This window comes from Macrobrachium nipponense, chromosome 34 (assembly GCF_015104395.2).
Source record: "Macrobrachium nipponense isolate FS-2020 chromosome 34, ASM1510439v2, whole genome shotgun sequence".
NCBI lineage: Eukaryota > Metazoa > Arthropoda > Malacostraca > Decapoda > Palaemonidae > Macrobrachium > Macrobrachium nipponense.
The window spans coordinates 7,500,896-7,520,200 of NC_061095.1; the positions used below are offsets into that span (position 1 = coordinate 7,500,896).

Consider the following 19,305-nt stretch of genomic DNA (forward strand, 5'->3'; position numbering starts at 1 on the left):
GCTCTCTCTCTCTCTCTCTCTCTCTCTCTCTCTCTCTCTCTCTCTCTCTCTCTCTCTCTCTCTCAGTAATCTTCGTTTTATGTTAAGACGTTTAGTAGGGTTCGAGTTGTCGATTTGAATTGTTAGCCTTTTAAACTTTCCTGGGATTTAGCCAGCAAAACGAGATTTAAAAAAAAATGTGACTGGTAATCCTGGGTAAAATGTTTCCAGTTTTTATTATATTATTATGATTCTCATATTTCAAATAATATTATAATTATCTTATCATGTAATTACACAATATTTATGGGTATTGATGATTTTAATATTTCCTTACCACAGATAATTTTATGTTTCATAACTCTCAGTTAAATATCATGCACCAGATAATTATTTCCCAGATAATTCTCATACATTAAATAATGCCACTTTTGTACAGGGTTTTGCAAATAAATTTTGCATTATATTAATTTCATACCTAAGATTAGTTTATAATTCTCATATCAAAGATAAATTCATACTTCTTATGGCCCAAGTAATCATATTCTTATACCAAGATCTTACCATAATTTGACATCCAATGTGAATGTTGACCTTTAAATACTGGCATTATTCTATTCATCCTTTAAATATTGGGAAGTTTTCCTTTAAAAAATGGGAAGCTTTCATTTGAAAATTGGAAAGTATTCCTTTAAAACTTGGGAAGTTTTCCTTTAGAAATTGGGAAGTTTTTCTTTAAAAATTGAGAAGTTTTCTTTTAAAAATTGGGAAGTTTTTCTTTAAAAACTTTTAAGTTTTCTTGGGTCGCATATGCATGGCTACACCGCCTCATATTTCACGCCGAAGTTCTTTGGGATTTTATTTCTAAACCTTGATTTTACCGAATGCTTTAATCGGAGGAGTGACAAACACTTCACAAAAAGAAAGGAAGAAAAAAGCGTCGGGTTTGACGTGTAGTGCCGACATGACTTTTAACATTTTGTTAAATGAGATTTTATCTTGGTGGTCTGACAATTCTATTTCACTGTGACGGCTGGTCTTTACTTCTTATCTCTTTATTCCTTTTTTCGTAGGTCTGTAATTTCATTTCTTCGTTCTTGTTCTTTTTGAAAGCAGGATTTTTTATATCATTTTTCAGTATGAATATCAAAAATACTAATAATTGTTTTTATTCTTTTATCAATGACTGGTGGTGTTGCTATGTTATTATTATTATTATTATTATTATTATTATTATTATTATTATAATGATCTTTGTATATCATATCGTGAAGCATCTCTTCCTTATGGTTGTCTAACTCCAGTGAAAAAAAAACAAAAAAACACAAGCGGTCTGTTGAAGTGTGATGACGTAGACGTACCGGAGAAGCGTTTTTATCACTTCATTGCTGAGGATTATTGCAGTTATTCAAGGGGGCAAAATATGCACCCTCATAGCTCCGAGATGGATTGGAGGGTGCTGCTAGTCTAAATGTGAATGCGTCGGATTGAGGATGAGTTATGTAAATATTTTCCATGTCTCAGACTGGAGGACGTTCGTGTCATGTGCAAAGATTATGAGTATTTTGTACTTGAGGTTAGGCATTTCTTTAAGACTATTATCTTCTCTTCTTTTTTAGTGTGGAATTTTTCAAACACTCGTAAACACAGTTACCAAGTGAAAGGAAGAGTAATTTATTATTATTATTATTAATATTTCGCCAAAGTACATTCATACACAATATAACAAGAAAACCATTAACTTTCTAAGTAACTGTGTTACTAAATGAAAGAATGAGTAAAATTACGTTTATTATTATTATTATTATTATTATTATTATTATTATTATTATTATTATTATTATTATTATTATTATTTCACAAAAGCACATTCATACCAGAATATAACAGAAAGTTTATTAACTTAACAAGGAACGTTTCAAAGAACGAAATGCACATTTGTAACAAGAACAAGCAAAAACTGGTAGGTCAGGTATTTAAATCTGAACTATTTAACCTAATTAAAAATCATACCTAAGCAACCTGTTCTGAAAATTATAAAGCAATTGTCAGTTGACAACGCCGACTTCGTGAACTAGAATTTTGATGTGATTTTTAAATTTTGCTATATTTAGTTTTTCCTTTTTTTCTATTTATCAGTTATATATTGACATTTATTCCGTTTTGTTAGCCAGTTTAGCTGGTTAGCTTGTGTACAAGAATTATCAAAACAAGATTAAATTCATACCAAGTAAGAGAGAGAGAGAGAGAGAGAGAGAGAGAGAGAGAGAGAGAGAGAGAGAGAGAGAGAGAGAGAGAGTATATTTTAAAATTAATATTATCCAACAATATCCTGTTTAACTGTCAGTACTGTTCGGTACCCCCTTTTTTGCTACTACAAATACAGGTATTTCTATTAATATTATTGACTTCCCTTGGAATCGGTCCGGAAGGTACTCATACCGGCTTGTGGATTTCAGTGAAAAGGTGTTTTGTGCCTTCTTGGGTGTTTTCATGTTGACATCTTAGTAAGAGATTAAAAAAAGGAAATAACTACTGAAATGAAATAAGGAATTGAGCCTGACCGGCAGTGGCAGAAAATAATAGAATGCCAGGTATTTGCAGATGATTTTGCGAGCTGGAGGATTTGACGAAAATTTAAATGGTTTCATTTCCATGGTAGCAGTTTTAGTGATAAGAAAGTTAAAGTGACGGGATTACCGGCTGCTCGGTGAGCAAGAGCCCGTGCTGACACAAGGTCAGCTTAATCAAAAACAACAAGTGATGGGCCTTGGAAGACTATGCCACGTAAACCATTCATTATAGCATTGTCATTTATTTACACCCATCCCCACTTCATCAATAAAGGAGAAATGGCTTATAAAATAAGTCGTACATTCCAACATTTGCTTCCACGAACACTTAACTTTTTCAAGAATTGTAACAATACCTAGTTGATTTTTTTTGGTTCACCAATTCTATGACTCACTCATATCTGATATATGAGATTAAAGATTACTTATGTAAACTTTAATCTTGTGTGGTTACTTGAAATATCTCAAGCGATTCGTAAGAGAAGATTCCCTCTTGAAATTGAAACGTATATAATTAAAAGAAAGGAAACTAGAACTGTGTAAATTAACTATCTTTAACATAGAACCAAGGGTAGGAGTGTTGAAGACGTACATTATGAAATGAAGGATTCTTTGATGTGATTATAAGTCAGCGAGTGCGATAACATCAACCAAAGTATGTTGGAAAAGTATGGTCTTATACGTAGAGAGGATGGGAGAATTCGGATGGGTCAAAGGATTTATTTAAGTTTTTGGAGTCTTCCTTCTTAGTTTTCTGTAGAAGAGCAGTATTGAGATGGCTCTGTCTGTCCGTCCGCACATTTTCTGTCCGCCATAAGATCTTAGGAACTACTGAGGCGAGAGGGCTGCAAATAGGTATGTTGATCATCCGCCCTCCAATCATCAAGAATACCAAATTGCAGCCTTTTAGCCTCAGTAGTTTGTTTTTTATTTAAGGTTAAAGTTAGTCATGATCGTGCGTCCGGCATCGCTATAGGTAACAATAGCACAAGCCTACACTGGACCATGGCTAAAAGTTTCGTTGGGCCGCGGCTGAGAGTTTCATACAGCATTATACGCTGTACAGAAAACTCGATTGTGATAAAAAAAAACCTCGGCACATTTTTTACTTGTTTTTGTAAATGTCCATCAAAGCTTTTAATGATTTGTTGCTTTTGTGAAAACAGTTTAATTTTGTCTTTCTATTTGGTCCAAGATACGTCTCTCTCTCTCTCTCTCTCTCTCTCTCTCTCTCTCTCTCTCATCATTGTTTAGTACATAATATACATTATATAAACACACACACACACACACACACACACATATATATATATATATATATATATATATATATATATATATATATATATATATGTATATATCATATATACCATACGTTTTAAGAGGACATATTTTGCATAAAGTTTTTAGGACGAATTTGTGCGTGTTTATGTATACATACACATATATATATATATATATATATATATATATATATATATATATATATATATATATAGGTAAAATAAAAGCTTTATCAGTGGGCTCAGTTAAGGCTGAAAGGCCGCTTCATGCAACCTTTAGTAATGCTTATAGTGCACCGCATACCCTCAAACAGGTATCAGCCCAACATACTTGATAACGACGTTTGTACATTGCCACATTCTTATTTCTTAATTCAGGCAAATTTTGAATGCAGTGAATGCTTTCGATTACAAAAATATTTAAACGGCTGACCATTCAGCACTACCTGTCTTCACGTACATATCTGTGTACTACCTGTACTGCGTACCTGGTAACCTCCAGTTTTAAACTGGCCTTCTTGTGGCATTTTCTTCGACGTCCAATAGTTGAAGTAGGTCGTAGATATCCCTGAAAAAAGAAGTAAAAAAAAAAAAAGTCATCCTTAAAACAACAACAGGAGAATTAATGTTGTTTTGTAGATGGCCGTGTTGTCTCTCAAAGTCTAGACTTGCTGTGTATGACATACAGGCACTTCTCTCTCTCTCTCTCTCTCTCTCTCTCTCTCTCTCTCTATATATATATATATATATATATATATATATATATATATATATAAATAATTATATTATAAATACATATGTATATAGATTATATATATAATATGTGTGCACGCGCGCGCTTATCTTAAGTCATCTGTTACTAGGCACTGTATTGTGCAAGAAGAAGCATAAGGTTAAAGACTCATGTTAAGAAAGAGGTAAGAAAAATTTGCTGTGACCATGTAGTTGTTACTAAAAATGTAGCTTAAACTTCTGACATTTGAGCCACCCAGGCATGAACATGAGCAATGTCGCAAGCATATAAGAGAGAGAGAGAGAGAGAGAGAGAGAGAGAGAGAGAGAGAGAAGAGAACGGTGTCTTTATTTTGGCATGGCCAGTAGTTATGTTGTAGGAGAGAAAAAATCTGAAATTATTTCTCACAGAGGAAATGACATGAAGGAATTTTGGCCTCCGTACATTGCTCTGTATCCTTCATCGGTGAAGCTGTTACTATAACAAAAACCGTGATAGTTGTGAGGTTTCTAATCTACCTTGGTATTTTGGTATGTCAGTGCATTTGCAGTAATTGGGAACACGTTACATATCTGAAATGTGGAGCTCAGGGAAAAAGCATATCAGAACAGAAATTAGATTTGCATAAAGAATAGTCATGTCCTCATTGACGCTAATGTACTTGAGATATACTGTCGGAATGCGAGTGCCTCACTCTTTGTCGAATCGATGATGAAATTTAACAAAGGGCACAATTTACTATAATGACCAGATGATTTAGGTAACTGGAGTCAGCGGTGTCTGGGGAAAAAAATCCGAGATCGAAGAATTTCGTCGTCTAGAATATCAAGGTTCATCTTTGTTTACATCCCGCAAGTGCGGAGTTACCAAGCCTATGCTTGTTGAAGGGCGGATAAGGAGTAACTAAAGTAATTAAGGTAACTAGTATTCTATGATTTTACTTTCTCTCAGTCAAGGCAGAAGCATTTTCTTGATACGGCGAAGGTGAGAGTTCGTGTAGATAAGATAAGGAGATACCTGGATAGAGTTAGCAGCCATAATTATGCCCTTTGTTACGTGAGGGTAGATTCAGGCAGGTCTGTGACGGAGTTCGCGTTTGAATATTGTGAAAAAGTCTGATATGAAAGAGGCAGTTCGTTCGGAAATATAAGGAGCTGTTTTTGTATTGTGCATTGTCAACCGCCGAGTGACTGAGAAAGCGTCATGACCGTAATGAGCGAGCGACATTGCACAATAATGTTCCTCTAAATATCAGAATGAGCAGCTCCAGACCAGAGCGGTGCGAATATTTGCCCCCGTAAAGAAAAGGTCAGATTGTCCAGCCAAGAGAGGAGGTTTCAGTCTGAGCTGGTCTTTAAGGTGGTGTGGTTCATTTATTAGGCGTTTGCCACGTGGATGTAGAGCAGCCTTTGACGTGGATACGCTGAGGATGCGACGCCCTTCTCTTCAACGCCGCCGTCAGGAGGATCGTACGTGTGACTAAAGTGAATTGGAAAGGAAAATGGAAATAGGAGAAACAGAGATGTTTTGTAGCCGAATACCGTTCAGAGGTGTGGGATTGGGACTCTCATGCTCCCTGGCAATGCGACCACACCCTTCCTACCCCCACGGTGTTCGGGGACCGCTATCTTGCTCTCCTTTCCCCCACCTTTTCTCTCTCTCTCTCTCTTTCTCTCTCTCTCTTCCTGTAGATGAATCGAGATGCTGATTCATCGTATCGTTAATTTTAATGAATCTGTGAGTGGATGTGTTGTCACTGTGTGCGACGTGTCTGTCAAAGGTGACCAGAAGCGTAAGGAGTATACATGACGTCGCGAGTCGCGTGTGCGGCTTCTGTCCCAACCTTGGCATTCGCGTACATCTACGATTATAAGCGTAGCAGACGTTGTTGCGTCATTTGGTCTGTTGCCCTGAGCTACCGAAATGCTACGACTTTTCACATATAAAAGTCACTCTCACCGGTGCAGTGATTCTTGTAGAGGATTTCTGTGAGTTATATATATGTACATTTAAGTGGAAAATGATATTCATTTCTGTTTTTTGTGTCGAAGTTGGTTGAAGACTGGATACTTAGATAATATTTTAAATGTTACGTTGTCGAAGACTGAGTGATTGTCTAGAAAATTATTATCGGTGTTGTGTTAAGCATTGGCGAGACGATGTTCAGATTATGGTGCATTAACCAGCAAGTGCCCAGGCATCAATCAAAAACGCAATATCATTCAGTATGAATGACCAATATCCAAGTGATACGAACATACGTACTAAGAATACCACCAGTTTACTCATTTCCCGTGATGAAAACTATTCATTGAAAAGGGAATGAAGTTAGGGGAGAGAAATACCTAACTTAATTCCTTTTTTTCTTCCCCGATCCAATTATCACACGGTGTTGCGCACGTGACCAGGCCGTCTGTTTTTTGTGCGCGCACGCGCGTCCTCAGTGAATGGCGAGGAACTGGCGATTTACCTGGGGCACGCGACACTGACTGACGACGAGTATTTGTGTGATACCGTGACATTTTGGAAGCTGTCGGCTGGATACTAATTTTATTTCTTTTTTTTTTTCTGCTGAGCGGATACACACCCTCCGTCGGACACTCCCTCCTTTCGACTCGGTGCCCTTTAGGCACACCTTGACGGTTTTATTTTGCCAAAGTCAGGTGTGATTGTGGTGATCTTGCCATTCAGCGCGCGCGCGTGGCTGGCTGTGTATGTGTGTGTGTGTGTGTGTGTGTGAGTGTTATGGTAGCGTAGCACAACCCTGAAAAGAGGAAGGATAAGTAAAAGACATCAAAGAGAATTCCAAGGCTCGGCTGTAGACGGATAAACTGTTACCTTTAATGGTGTATTATAAGATCCTTCCGTATGTGTGTTGTGTAGACGAATGGTTTAACGCTTACGTCATCTATTAAAGTTTGACAGATATTGTAATTTACTATACATTTTGTGAGGTTTTGATGCATTACAGTTTGTCAAACTCTGTCTACGAATATTTGATACAGTAATGTCTCATACAAGTATTGAAAGACCTGGGAAGTACAGTTCGAAAATTTTTTTTTTTTCAAAGATAAAACAAGAAGTTATCAGGGTACCAATATTCCATAAAAGTAAATTACGGAACTTATTAAGAATTGTTATGAGGAAAATAATGGCCATCATGTAAGCGGAAGCCAGTGGTTCTCAGAAAGATTTTAGACGTAATTAGTTGGCTTATCCCAGTACTGTTGTGATCACGCACCTGCTGTAGTTTGAGTACTTTCGAACTGTGAAGTAAAGAACTTGATCACCTCAGTTTTTTTTTTTTTTTTTTTTTTTTTTTTTAGAATGAATGTTATTTGTTTACAACTGAACGATTTGTGATCCACTAACAAAGAGGGTCGCTGGTCAGAATTTGCCTTTGCATAATTTCAGTAAGCGAGCAAAATCTCTCTCCCTCTTTAACGTTGTTATTGCAATGCTTTCCGGTTTATGGAGTACTCTCTCTCTCTCTCTCTCTCTCTCTCTCTCTCTCTCTCTCACACACACACAGTTGTAGCACGTCAGCATAGGAACTGGTTCACCTGACCTTTTAGTGATAATGAAAAAAATGTCCTACGGGATGAGAAAATTGGAAGAAGGAATGTCTTCAGGAAGAAACGTAAGGGAACAATTATATTGAATGGGAAACGAGTTTGATTACTCTCTCTCTCTCTCTCTCTCTCTCTCTCTCTCTCTCTCTCTCTCTCTCTCTCTCTCTCTCTTATTGGGATTAATTAATCACCTTACAATTCTTGTATTCTGCTTACTGCCTTCATCTCGATATCCGCTTTTTCTGTAATGAACTTTTCATATCCCATAGTATATATATATATCTATATATATATATATATATATATATATATATATATATATATATATATATATTCCGTTTATCCGAATCATCCATGAATTAATTCATATAATTTTAATTAATGCGAAAAATATAATACCAGTGTATTAAGTAAGTTGAAGAGAGAGTTGACTTCACAATATTAACTTACAAATATAGCGTTTATAACTTGCATTGCTGATAAATGTGTTTTTGGGTTCCGGTACTTAGTTTTTACCATACTTAAGCACCTTATTTATTTTTGCATGCTTCCAAATCTACTACTAGGAATACATTTTTTAGTAGAAATAAGATGAAATAGTTTTATTGAGTTGTGAACCTGTTACTGCTACTAAGATAGTTTTTTGTAAGAAATCCAAAGTTGAAGATAAGCTAGGAAAAAATAGGCAGTTTATTCATTCACGCATACAACCCCCACCCCCCCCCCTCTCTCCTCTCTCTCTCGCTCTCTCTCTCTCTCTCTCTCTCTCTCTCTCTCTCTCTCTCTCTTCGTGTAGTTCTTCGTACAACGACGTTATTACTGCAGCACTCTCGTATACAAAAGTATATTAACTCTTGAGAGTTCAAGAGACCTCATGATTTTGTGCATAATGTAACCCAATATTTTTAACTTCATGCGCTAACTGTTGCTTTGTGCGCCACACACACACATACATATATATATATATATATATATATATATATATATATATATATATAAATAACAGACAGCTGACAGAGGAGGCAATGTCCCTTCCAATGATTGAAACGCTCTTACAACCCACGCCGCTTGTTTGAACGTCATTAAATGTGATATTTGATGTTTTGATTCTAAATTCACTTGAGCTTGTTTGTATGACGATGGAGCTCGTTTGGTTTGGCTTGTTGATTCAAATAGCTATTTTCGTATTCATCTCGTCATAGCCTCCAGCAGCTGTTATCTGTCAGATTCTCAGCAAATTTTTGGGATGAGGTTGCTACCCTTATGCCCTCTTCACCGGGGTGCGATCCAGTGCAGTCAACGAACTTCTAGATGCATAATGCACTACTGAAATCAACAAGATACAGAATCCGCTACTTCAGTCAACAAAGGCACTGAGATCGAAGATCGAACTAGGGACCTTCTGTTGGCGAGGTGAACTTATATTTCTTAATTTTGATTTTGATTATCTTATGTGCAATTACACTTAACGGATCCGTATGGGTGGAGTCGCTGTGATTATCAAGGTCTGGACGAGTCACCAAATACGTGAGGAGCTTTGTTTAGATTTCCCTATTTCTTCCGGGATCGAGTCATATGAATGATTGGTAATATTGATAAACGTTTGGTACTGATTCAACGGAAGGTTTCATGGCCAGTTAATCAGTCCTGTCATGAAGTCGGGAGATTGATTCCCTTCGTGAGTTCATGAGATTCAGTCCTGTCCAATAGAAAGGTCGCACTCATTACTCGTCAGTAAATTGGCGTCTGTCCAGCTTTTTAGAAAAATAATATAGTTAACAATACGGAAATACGGCGTTGTTCTTGTTCTTATCACTTAGAACTTATTATGAGCATAAATGCACTGTCTGTGTACACAGTACATGGCTTGGTTTTCAGCTGTCACAGTTCCTAATGATGAGGCAGATAGAAATAAAGGTGTTTTTGATTACACAGGAACATGAAAAAATAGCCATATTGGCAGCATAATAAGGCGATGGTTCAAATGATAATTTTGTTCTTCCGTTTAGTAAAAGAGAATGGAATTTAAGGAAGGAAAAGGCCTTACTTCAAATTTTTCTTTGCCAAGTGGTACAGTGTACACTATTTCCTCGGCTTACAGTAATAATAGTTTACATGAAAACGTATTTTGAATATCGTTAGTAGATCAGAATATATATATTTATATATTTACTATGCCCTTGGTATGACTTACACGGAAGTGTAATTATAACTGATAATCGCGTGATCGAATCCAGGCCGGGCTAGATGTACCCCTTGCCTGCCGAAGGAGTCAACCATTTTTCACGCAGTGGTAAACCTTAGGTCCAGGTCCGAATTCCTTATCGGGCCAGATGTACTTATCAATAATAATTCCATTGGCGCAAGCTATTCCCGTGTTATAGTGTATTCGATATCAAGTGACAAAACTCTATACTATATAACAGCATTCCAAAAGGCTATTTCTAAGTCACTGTAACATCAGTAACAAAAACCTCTATATATATACTGGAGCGTTGAACAACTGTTGAGAGGCATGGTGGTCGGTGAAGAGCCGGCGAGACTGAAGAATTAGGCTTAACGTAATTGATTCCTGATGAGGATTTTATGGCTGATGCTTGCCTCCAACGTGTGGGTTCTGTTTTCCATGACAGAAATAAAAGAAACCTTTTTGTAGAAATAGACGTCGTCATACTATTTAAATGTCTGAAGCAACATATGATTTTAAAGTGATACGGTGCTCTATATCCTCTCAATAAAGGATACGAACCAATATAGCCCTGTGCACTGTCTTCCAAAATCACCCATCTGGTCCATTTGATATATCGGGCTACCCTCCTGATTTATGGGAGTTTACACCCTTCTCCATTGCCTGTAAATTTTCTCCTGATAACGTAAACATCTAGAAAATCAAAACAATTTGTTGCGCTCAAAAGAAAAAAAAAAGTTGTATGGAGATTCTTTTATTATTTGCTAAATTCCTTTTTCATGAATAATTTTTTCCATTGTAAGGATGACGATTTCTTTCATATAAGCCACTGATTTTTTTTTTTCAAGGGAGATAGTTTCTCTAGTCTGTTTCGAAAGCTAAAGTTATTGCTTTTGCTTGTTATTTTTTATATGCTTCGGTTGTGTTCCTTTTCTCCAAAGGTTATTGCTTGACTCGGTAAATAGTTTTGGTTATTGACCTTTCGGAGTAAGTTACTGCCACATGCCCCTGTCAGGCCTTGTAAATATCACTGAACTTATAGATTTATTGCAGCTGATGGCCTACTGATAAGGCCTGGCGAAATGCCTCCGCTCAAACATATATTATTTGTTTTTTTATTTATATATATATATATATATGTGTGTGTGTGTGTGTGTGTGTGTGTGTGTGCGTGCGTGCGTGTGTGTGTGTGTGTGTGTGTGTATATATATTATATATACCATACACATACATACATACATACATACATACAGAAAGCTTACACACACACATACACACACACACGTGGAGAGAGTGGGTTTCAAATACTAATTTTACAAGATTTCCCAAATTTCAAATGCCAAAGTGCCCCGGTGCATGGCATAAATTCGTCTTTCAACACAGATTTGAACATCATGATTTTTTTCATTCTCTATTTTCTTTGCGCCGTTGAATGGACGATTTTACTTTTATCTCGGATTTATGCTTAACGCTTCTCCCATTTCCATACTTATATGAGTATTCAATTTAAGTTTCAACTGTCTATTTGCTTAAGATATCTATTTGCCTTGTTTAACTTAATATTATCATTCTGTCCTTTTGTTGCTTTTTAGTTGACGGTTGCCATTTCATTGCTTTAGTCTGACACTCCTCCTTCAGTTTGTTATATCCTTCTCAACACACCTGCCACTGACCCTGAGTAGGGTATACTTAGCCCTTCACAAACAAGTACCCATCCTCTCCTCTCCATAGCTCACGAACCTAGAGAGGCCGTTCTTTAGCAGATGAAGTACATGCCGTCAGTCACTAGGGGGATGTTTTTTTTCGAACTTCTATTCCCGGTTCCTCCTCGTTTACTTTATCCCCGCATTGGATACCTGTTCGTATTGCAGCAACATCCCTTTGACACATTAACCCTGGGTCGTGTTGTTTCTTCCCGAGTGTTTTCCGACGCATCGGCATTTTGTTTACCCCATCACACATGACTGGTCAACCGTCACTTCACGCTGTACTCGGGTTGATTAAATAGGTAAGAAGAAGGCCTCTTTGGGACTCCCTCACACCGCTCCCCACGACCTCCCTTCCTCCACTCCCTCCTCCCCACTCCATCCCTATAGCTCTTCCACCTCCCCAGCCTGTTTTGTCATGAGGGAATTCTGGAGATCCCCTCCAGAGGCTTTCTCTGAACTCGGACTGACAAGAACTGCATCTGTTTGAGGGACACGCGAGGTAGAATGAGCTTTTGCATGGTCATAAAAACACAACTGAGTAATGTTAATATGCCTTTATGAGCAGTTAATAGTGTAGCCAGATGGCAGAGTTATTTAGGTTTTGACTTTCTCAATCATTCAGGGATGTCTTCTTTTGCACTCATTAAATTTTTCTCGAATTTTTTTTTTTTTTCGTAAGGTGCGTGTATACAGTCCACATTTCCCCTTCTTATTGTTCAATATTTTCTTTTCGATTGATATTTTCCATTCAGTGTTATTTATATTTCGTATGCTTTATTATCTTAAGAGATATTTAATTATTTTTGTATCTTAATTTTCTTCCTTTTATTGTGTAGTATATTAGCACTATTTTTCTTCAAATGTAAAGTAATATTTTGTATTTGTTTTAGGCCGAGTTTATTTTAGCTGTTGCTGTCACATGTTAATATTGATTTTTTTGTTTATTGAATGATAAAAAATTTTATTTAAAATTCATAGTATTTTTTTTTTATTAAAAATGAATGATAGTATTTTTATTTTAAAAAATGTAGGTTTTCATTTAGTGTGCACTGAAATGTACCCAGTCAGACAGAATCATGATGGTACGTATTAGGGAAAGAAAACCTGAAAAGGATTGTTTGGGTAATGAAATCCGCCACCAGTCCTTCTGTTAAATGACAATGTAAACGGAGTTTAGCACATTTGCACAATATCCCCCGAAGCTTTCTCATCTGAGAGAGAGAGAGAGAGAGAGAGAGAGAGAAGAATACTTGTACTACGGAAAGGGAATGAGAGCGAAAATAAGGGATGCTATAATTGTTTTCAAGAGGGGGGGACGGCCACAGAAAAACATGTGATGATGCACACTATTAAGAGATGGAGATGGAAAAGAATCTCAAGGATGATACATGGTCCTGGAGATGAGGAAGAGAAAGCCTGCAATAAACAAAAGAGGCCAGTGCACATACGCTTGGAGGAGAGATAAAAGAAAAAAAATTGGTTTCGTAGGTCAAATGAGTTTTAATTTTATATTTGAAACAAGAAAGGAGATTTTCCGTGGCCTAGAAACCTCTGAGAGCAATGAATCTTGAAGAGCAACTGTGAGATTTCGAAAAGGGAGGATCTCTTTCTCGAAGAGGTGTCCCTAATGAAGTGGGAAAGCTATTATCTGTTTGGAGGACTTGCTTTTAATTCAGGGAACCAAAAACGGAGGAGAGCTGTCCAGAATTAGACTGTTAATCTGGATTATAGGGAGGAAGTTGTGCCTTTTCCTTTTTCTTTATAGTCAATTATAATTCTCTGCATTTAACATTTATCGTTGATAAAACTGTCATGAATACAAATATATTATTTATTTTTTTGGATTTAGTTGAAGGAGATTGTGAAAATAATACCATTTGATACCGATAATGATATCACGTTTAGTAATATAGCAGTGACAAGTAACGGTAAATTTTTTCTAGCTCGTTCCAATATGACGGGAAGAATTAATATCCTACCATGCATTTATAGCTGAGTTAGTTTATTTACCTAACCTTTGTTTTTTATATTTTGTATTAAATTTTTTTTTTTTCTGCAAACCATGACCGTGTTATTTCCCTCTGCGTTCATGAGCAGAGCTGACCCCGTCCTCTAAAAAAAAATGCAAAGAAAAAAGATATTGGAGTGAAATGCAGCTTTCACATGCGCAGATGGGCATCCATTTGCATACTCCCCATAGATAAGGCTCTATAGGATTTGAATTAAGGGTGATTTATTCAGCAGCCCCCTCATTGCCTGTACTTGTATCTCGGCTATGAGTTGCAATTTTTTTTTATCTCTGTGATGGGGTGAAAGGACATAACGATTTTGTTTATTTATTTTCGTTGTTTTGTGCTTCAAGTGGACAAAAACAAGGAGTTGCTTAGGATTATTTGAGCTTATGTACGCTCTTTACTAACGCACACGTACCAGGCTTTATATATTATATATATATATATATATGATATAATATATATATATATAATATATATTGTTACGTATATGGGGGGCCTTGTGAGAGGACTAGATACGTAAAAACGGAAATTAATTGAGGGATTTCAAGAGGGAATTTGCTTGAACTTACCGTAAAACTGATAGTTATTAATGAATACTTTAGAGGGAAGGTCGCCAAGAAAACTCAGCTCGTTTACTTAAAACTATTTATTTACAAAAGGCCCGTGCTGGCCTGGAGAAAAGTTAAATGATATTGGCCCCCACGTTGGGGCTTATAGTCTCATTCAATTCAAACTGATTTTCATTCACTTGGGTTAATGCACACTTGCGGCAGAGAGACGGCACGTGACTCATGGAATCTGGAAAAGAATCCCAGATTAAACGAGATAAAAGAAAGGAAAAATGACTTCTTGCTTTGATAATTAATTCTCTAATACTGGGGAGAAGGAACTTTTAAGGTTTCACTGAAGTATGCAATGACTCCATTGGTCTGGGACGATCACACAAGGGGAAGCATGCGGCCATGAGGCAGTGAGAGGGAACAAAGGGGATGAATTCCTTTTGTTGCTGGAATTGAATGGAGAATGAGGATCACAATGATATAGGTTGGGAGAGACTGGCAATATGCTGTTCCACAAGACGTACCTGGATGTCGTGTTCAGTGTGGACCTTTGAAAGAAAATGTGGCTCTTTGTAGGAAAGTATGGTGGGGGCCCCTTTGTCTGAGGCCTGGGTCATCGGCGCGCCACTCACTGCCCTGGGTAGGCCTAAAGAAGGCAGGTAATTTGACCTCTGTCCGAGATCACGTCTCGCAGCCGACTGAGAGAGAATTCAGTTGGGTTGCGGGGGTTGGGGGTTTGGAGGTCAGCTTAACCCCCCACGATCAAGGCAAATCCTGGAAAACAAGCATACAGCCAGCAGAGGGGTCACAGGAAAGAGAGCTTAAGGTATAGGTCGTCTAAGAAGTACCAATCTGCCTACTACCCTTCCCTTTTGAGATACGTCCCTACAGCTGATAAAAAAAACAAAAAAACTCTTTTCCCCACTGGGGGAACTTCCTATCTCTAGCTGGCGGGTTTTTGGGTTTCCCGTTTCCCGCGGTTACTAAAAAAATCAGCTGATATTCTAAAGAAATGGCTGCCGTTTTTCCAAATCAAATTATTTAGTTAATTGCGGGGTAGACGAACGATCTATAAACGTCACAGCTCCCCCTGTTAAGAAGGCATTCACTCCCTTCGGGTGTGAAGGTCTTGGCTTAAATAAATTGATCGTCTCGACTACCCAGTTCTCCTACTCCAACTTGAAGTTTTTTTTTTTTTTTTTTTTTTTTTTTTTTTTTGAGCAGCGATACAGCTAACTACAGTGGCCTACCTACTTATAGGCAAGATGCTAAGTGTACTAACTTAATGTAGTGATGTAGTCTAGCCTAATAAATAACTACGGGTTGTCTTGTGACGACAGTCTACTCTACCCCTAGATAAGTGGTTACTTGAAAATTCTACTTGCTACTAACCTAATGCCCTGGTACTAAATCACTTAGCCTAACCTACTCAATACAGTTAAATGGAGACGCAATCATTCCAGAGTGTGGTACGCACAGCAGTAGTTCAGTGACGGAATTGTTAGAATACATAATGAGAGGTAATGATGCGGTGGGGATGATGAGTTGTTAGTTGACCAGGAGGGAAATGCAATGAGGTAATTATATTTTAAATGAGGGTTAGTATTACAATGGCTAGGGGTTAGAGGGTTAGTGCTACTGGCAGGGATCGGGCTGGCTACCTTCTCTGGGTAGGTTGCCAGGATCACTCTGCAATTGAATGCGACACTGTAACCTCGGCACAGGTGTCAAGGAGAGCATGTGGCTCTTTTTGTTAGTATGTTAATGACGTCCCTTCTTCTCTTCTTATTCCTCCAGGACCTGGCTATACCAGTCCTAGGAGTAGACGGAGGCACCGACTCTGGGGAAAGGCCAGAAACGCCGGCAGGAGCAGAGGCAGTGGTAGCCTGAGGGATTGCAGGAGAACACCCTACTTCGGTATCTGCAGCAACCGTCGTAGAGGTGGAACCTACTGCTAGGGGAGGCCCTCACTCCGGCTGCTGCGCACAGCCGTCGTAAGGGGAAAACTCCAGGCTGACTCCTGGTCGGGCAGTTCCTGGTTTTTTTTTTCCAGAGGAGGTATGAAGGTAAGGTCTGCCGGAGGTTCATCCTCGGGCGACAGAGGTAAGGATGAAGAAGAAGGAACTAGTGATTGGCCATGGGCTGTGGTAAGCTCCATGCCTGTTGGAGGATCTCCTGTAGGAGGATCCTTGATAATATTAGGCGCCGGCGCTAGCTCGGGGCCAGGCACAGAGTCAAGTTCGGTGGTGGCTCTACGTCCAGGCTGGACGGAGCTTGGCACTGCTCAGTGCTGCCAAGTGGCACTGGCAGAGAGTTGAGGTCGACTGGACCTGTGGCGGGTACTGGAGGTGCAATACCTCTCAGCGTGCCCTTAAAGGAAATGGGAGACCTCAGGTCATGCCCTAGGATAAGGTCGTAACCTCCTGGAAGGTAGCTTGCAACTGCAAGTGTACATACCTTGGCAAGGTGAGGTCCGTACGACTCTCAATTGGACGGTGGGAAGGATCAATCTTACTATGATTGATGCCTTCAATCGTGATCAGTTGCCGTCTATCAATGGTAGCCCCTCGGGGGATTTGATTTCTCTTCCCGTATCAGGGAGATTTGAGCGCCGGAGTCATCAAAGGCTCTGACATGGTTTGTGGATAATGACCTTGGATGGGTGCAACGTTATAGGGCCCTGAGCTGGGGTCCTAGTAACGAAGGATTGGTAACTGCCATAGCGATGGCGGAGGAATATTGTAATTCGCGCACCCCCTACGTAGTTGGCAGACATGTGACCCTTGCGGCCACAGTCTCGGCAGAACTGGTTCGAGAACTTCTTCTGTGGCATTGGACGGTAAGGCCGAGATGGCCCCACAGGTTGCGAATCTGTGGAGTCACCAAGGCTGGCAGTGTGCTCTGGCACAGGTGAAGAGTCCTCTCTGGCCGTGATTTGAGGTGGGTGAGTAGCTTGGCCCTGGAGTGGTGTGGGGGAGGGACATCCCCAGAGGAGGTCCCGTCCCAATAGGAAACTACTCCATGCCGAATCGTACGTACCACACCTAGGCGGTGAGGTTTGGTGCACCAAGGAGTGGTGACCTGCAGGACGACGTGTGGGGAACGGTCTTGGACTGTCCTTCGACCCAAGTCATGGCCCACCTGATGTGCTCGTCAACTGTGGCACTGGCTGGCACTTGGTCCCGGTCTATAAGACACAGATCGGAGCCGGTATCTACCGTAACTGGCAGAGTCACAGGTAGGGTAGAGCCATCCAGGGGTGCCACTGTGACTGAAGAGGTCCACACCCGCTCAGGGTGAGACCTGGACTCGGGCATAACGCCGAGGGGGTTGTGGCACTGATCAGGTGGACGTGCCGGGTCGAAGGCACGTCCTTGGGGCACCCGGGATATCCAGGGGAGTAGTGCCCTGTAGCCCCACAGGCTCTGCAGGAGTCCCTCTGCTGGGCTGGTCTCCGGAAGGCATCTGATTGGTCTTGAGAGGAGGCTGAGGCACCGTTCGGTGGCCTAGGAGGGTTCTGAGGGGTTTGTGGCTCTCAGCGCTCTTGAGGCGGCACTCTGCTGCGAGGTGACCCACTTTCTTGCAAACGTTGCAAGTCCGTGGGTGTCCTTGGTGGGCGTCCTTTGGCCGAGTGGATCCAGAGAGATGACCGGGTGGCACTATGGCGTCGGTGGGCGGTGCTGTGAGAGGGGTTGAAGGTCTCCCAGTCGTCAGCCAGGCGACAAGCTTCCGCAAGTGTCTTGGGTTTGCTTGTCGTTAAGGTGCACTGCGAGTGGCCCAGGTACAACACTGGTAGAGGTCTTCCAGCATGATCCTGTTAAACAGGTCCTGGAACTCGGTGCACGACATGGCCTCGAGCCAGCGCTTTCCGGCTTGGATTTTGTGGTAGGAGTAATCTCCCAGGCCCAACCAACTTCCTTTGCCTGACCTCTGAAACGCTGCCTCCACCTCGCCGGGGTGATTTCATAGGCCTTTGTAATGACCCGGCGAACTTCCACCAGGTCCCCCTCGCTGACCCTGATCCAGTGAGCGGAGGGCAGTCTTAGCCTTGCCGTCCAGGTGCTTGGCAAGTAGGGCGGCCCTCTCTATCTCAGTGGTAGGGTAGTTTCCGAATAAGGCTTCCACTTCTTCCAGCCATGCCTCGGGCTCATCCTCAGTCCACTTCGGGATGAGAGCGTTAATGCTGGCAATAGGTATGACGACACTGTAGGCGTGGGGCTGGGAGCTGGCTGCATGGCTAGGGCTTCGGCATTCACCTGTCGTGCCTTCTCCACCTCGAGCTCCTTCTCCTTGAGAGCTAGCTCATGCTTCCTCTCTTCTTCCCTTGCCTTCCTTTTTTTCTCTGCCTTTTTTCTTTTTTCCTTCCTCTCTGCTTCTTTTTCCTTCCTCTCTGCTTCTCTGGCGGCTCTCTCTTGCAGGAGCAGATCATCCACCTGTCCCTTCACCCACTGGGTGAGTTTCCTGCCCAGTGTAAACCGGCCTCCTTGCCCCAGAGTTATGAGGGCTCCGAGCTTCTCTAGCTCTCTGGCAAAGAAGTCACGGGAAGCAGGGGAAGACATTTCCCTTAGCTGCAGTAGAGGCTGATGAAAATGAAAATAATGGCCAGGAAGGGTACGGAATGGAATAGGAGTGCCTACTGTGGAAAGTGGCACTCACTTGGAAAGGTGTTCTGCGACGTGGTAATGAAAAAGTG

General features: G+C 40.3%; 1 protein-coding gene across 1 annotated transcript in view; it reads left to right on the top strand.

Annotated features, from left to right (window-relative positions):
• The first annotated feature begins 5,920 nt into the window (after nt 1-5,920).
• The window catches only part of LOC135207765 (uncharacterized), a 32,854-nt gene continuing 19,469 nt past the window's right edge, over nt 5,921-19,305 (top strand). The window contains exon 1 of the mRNA XM_064239590.1: nt 5,921-6,037. The gene's annotated coding sequence lies outside the window, so the exon portion shown is untranslated. The remainder of the gene's footprint in view (nt 6,038-19,305) is intronic.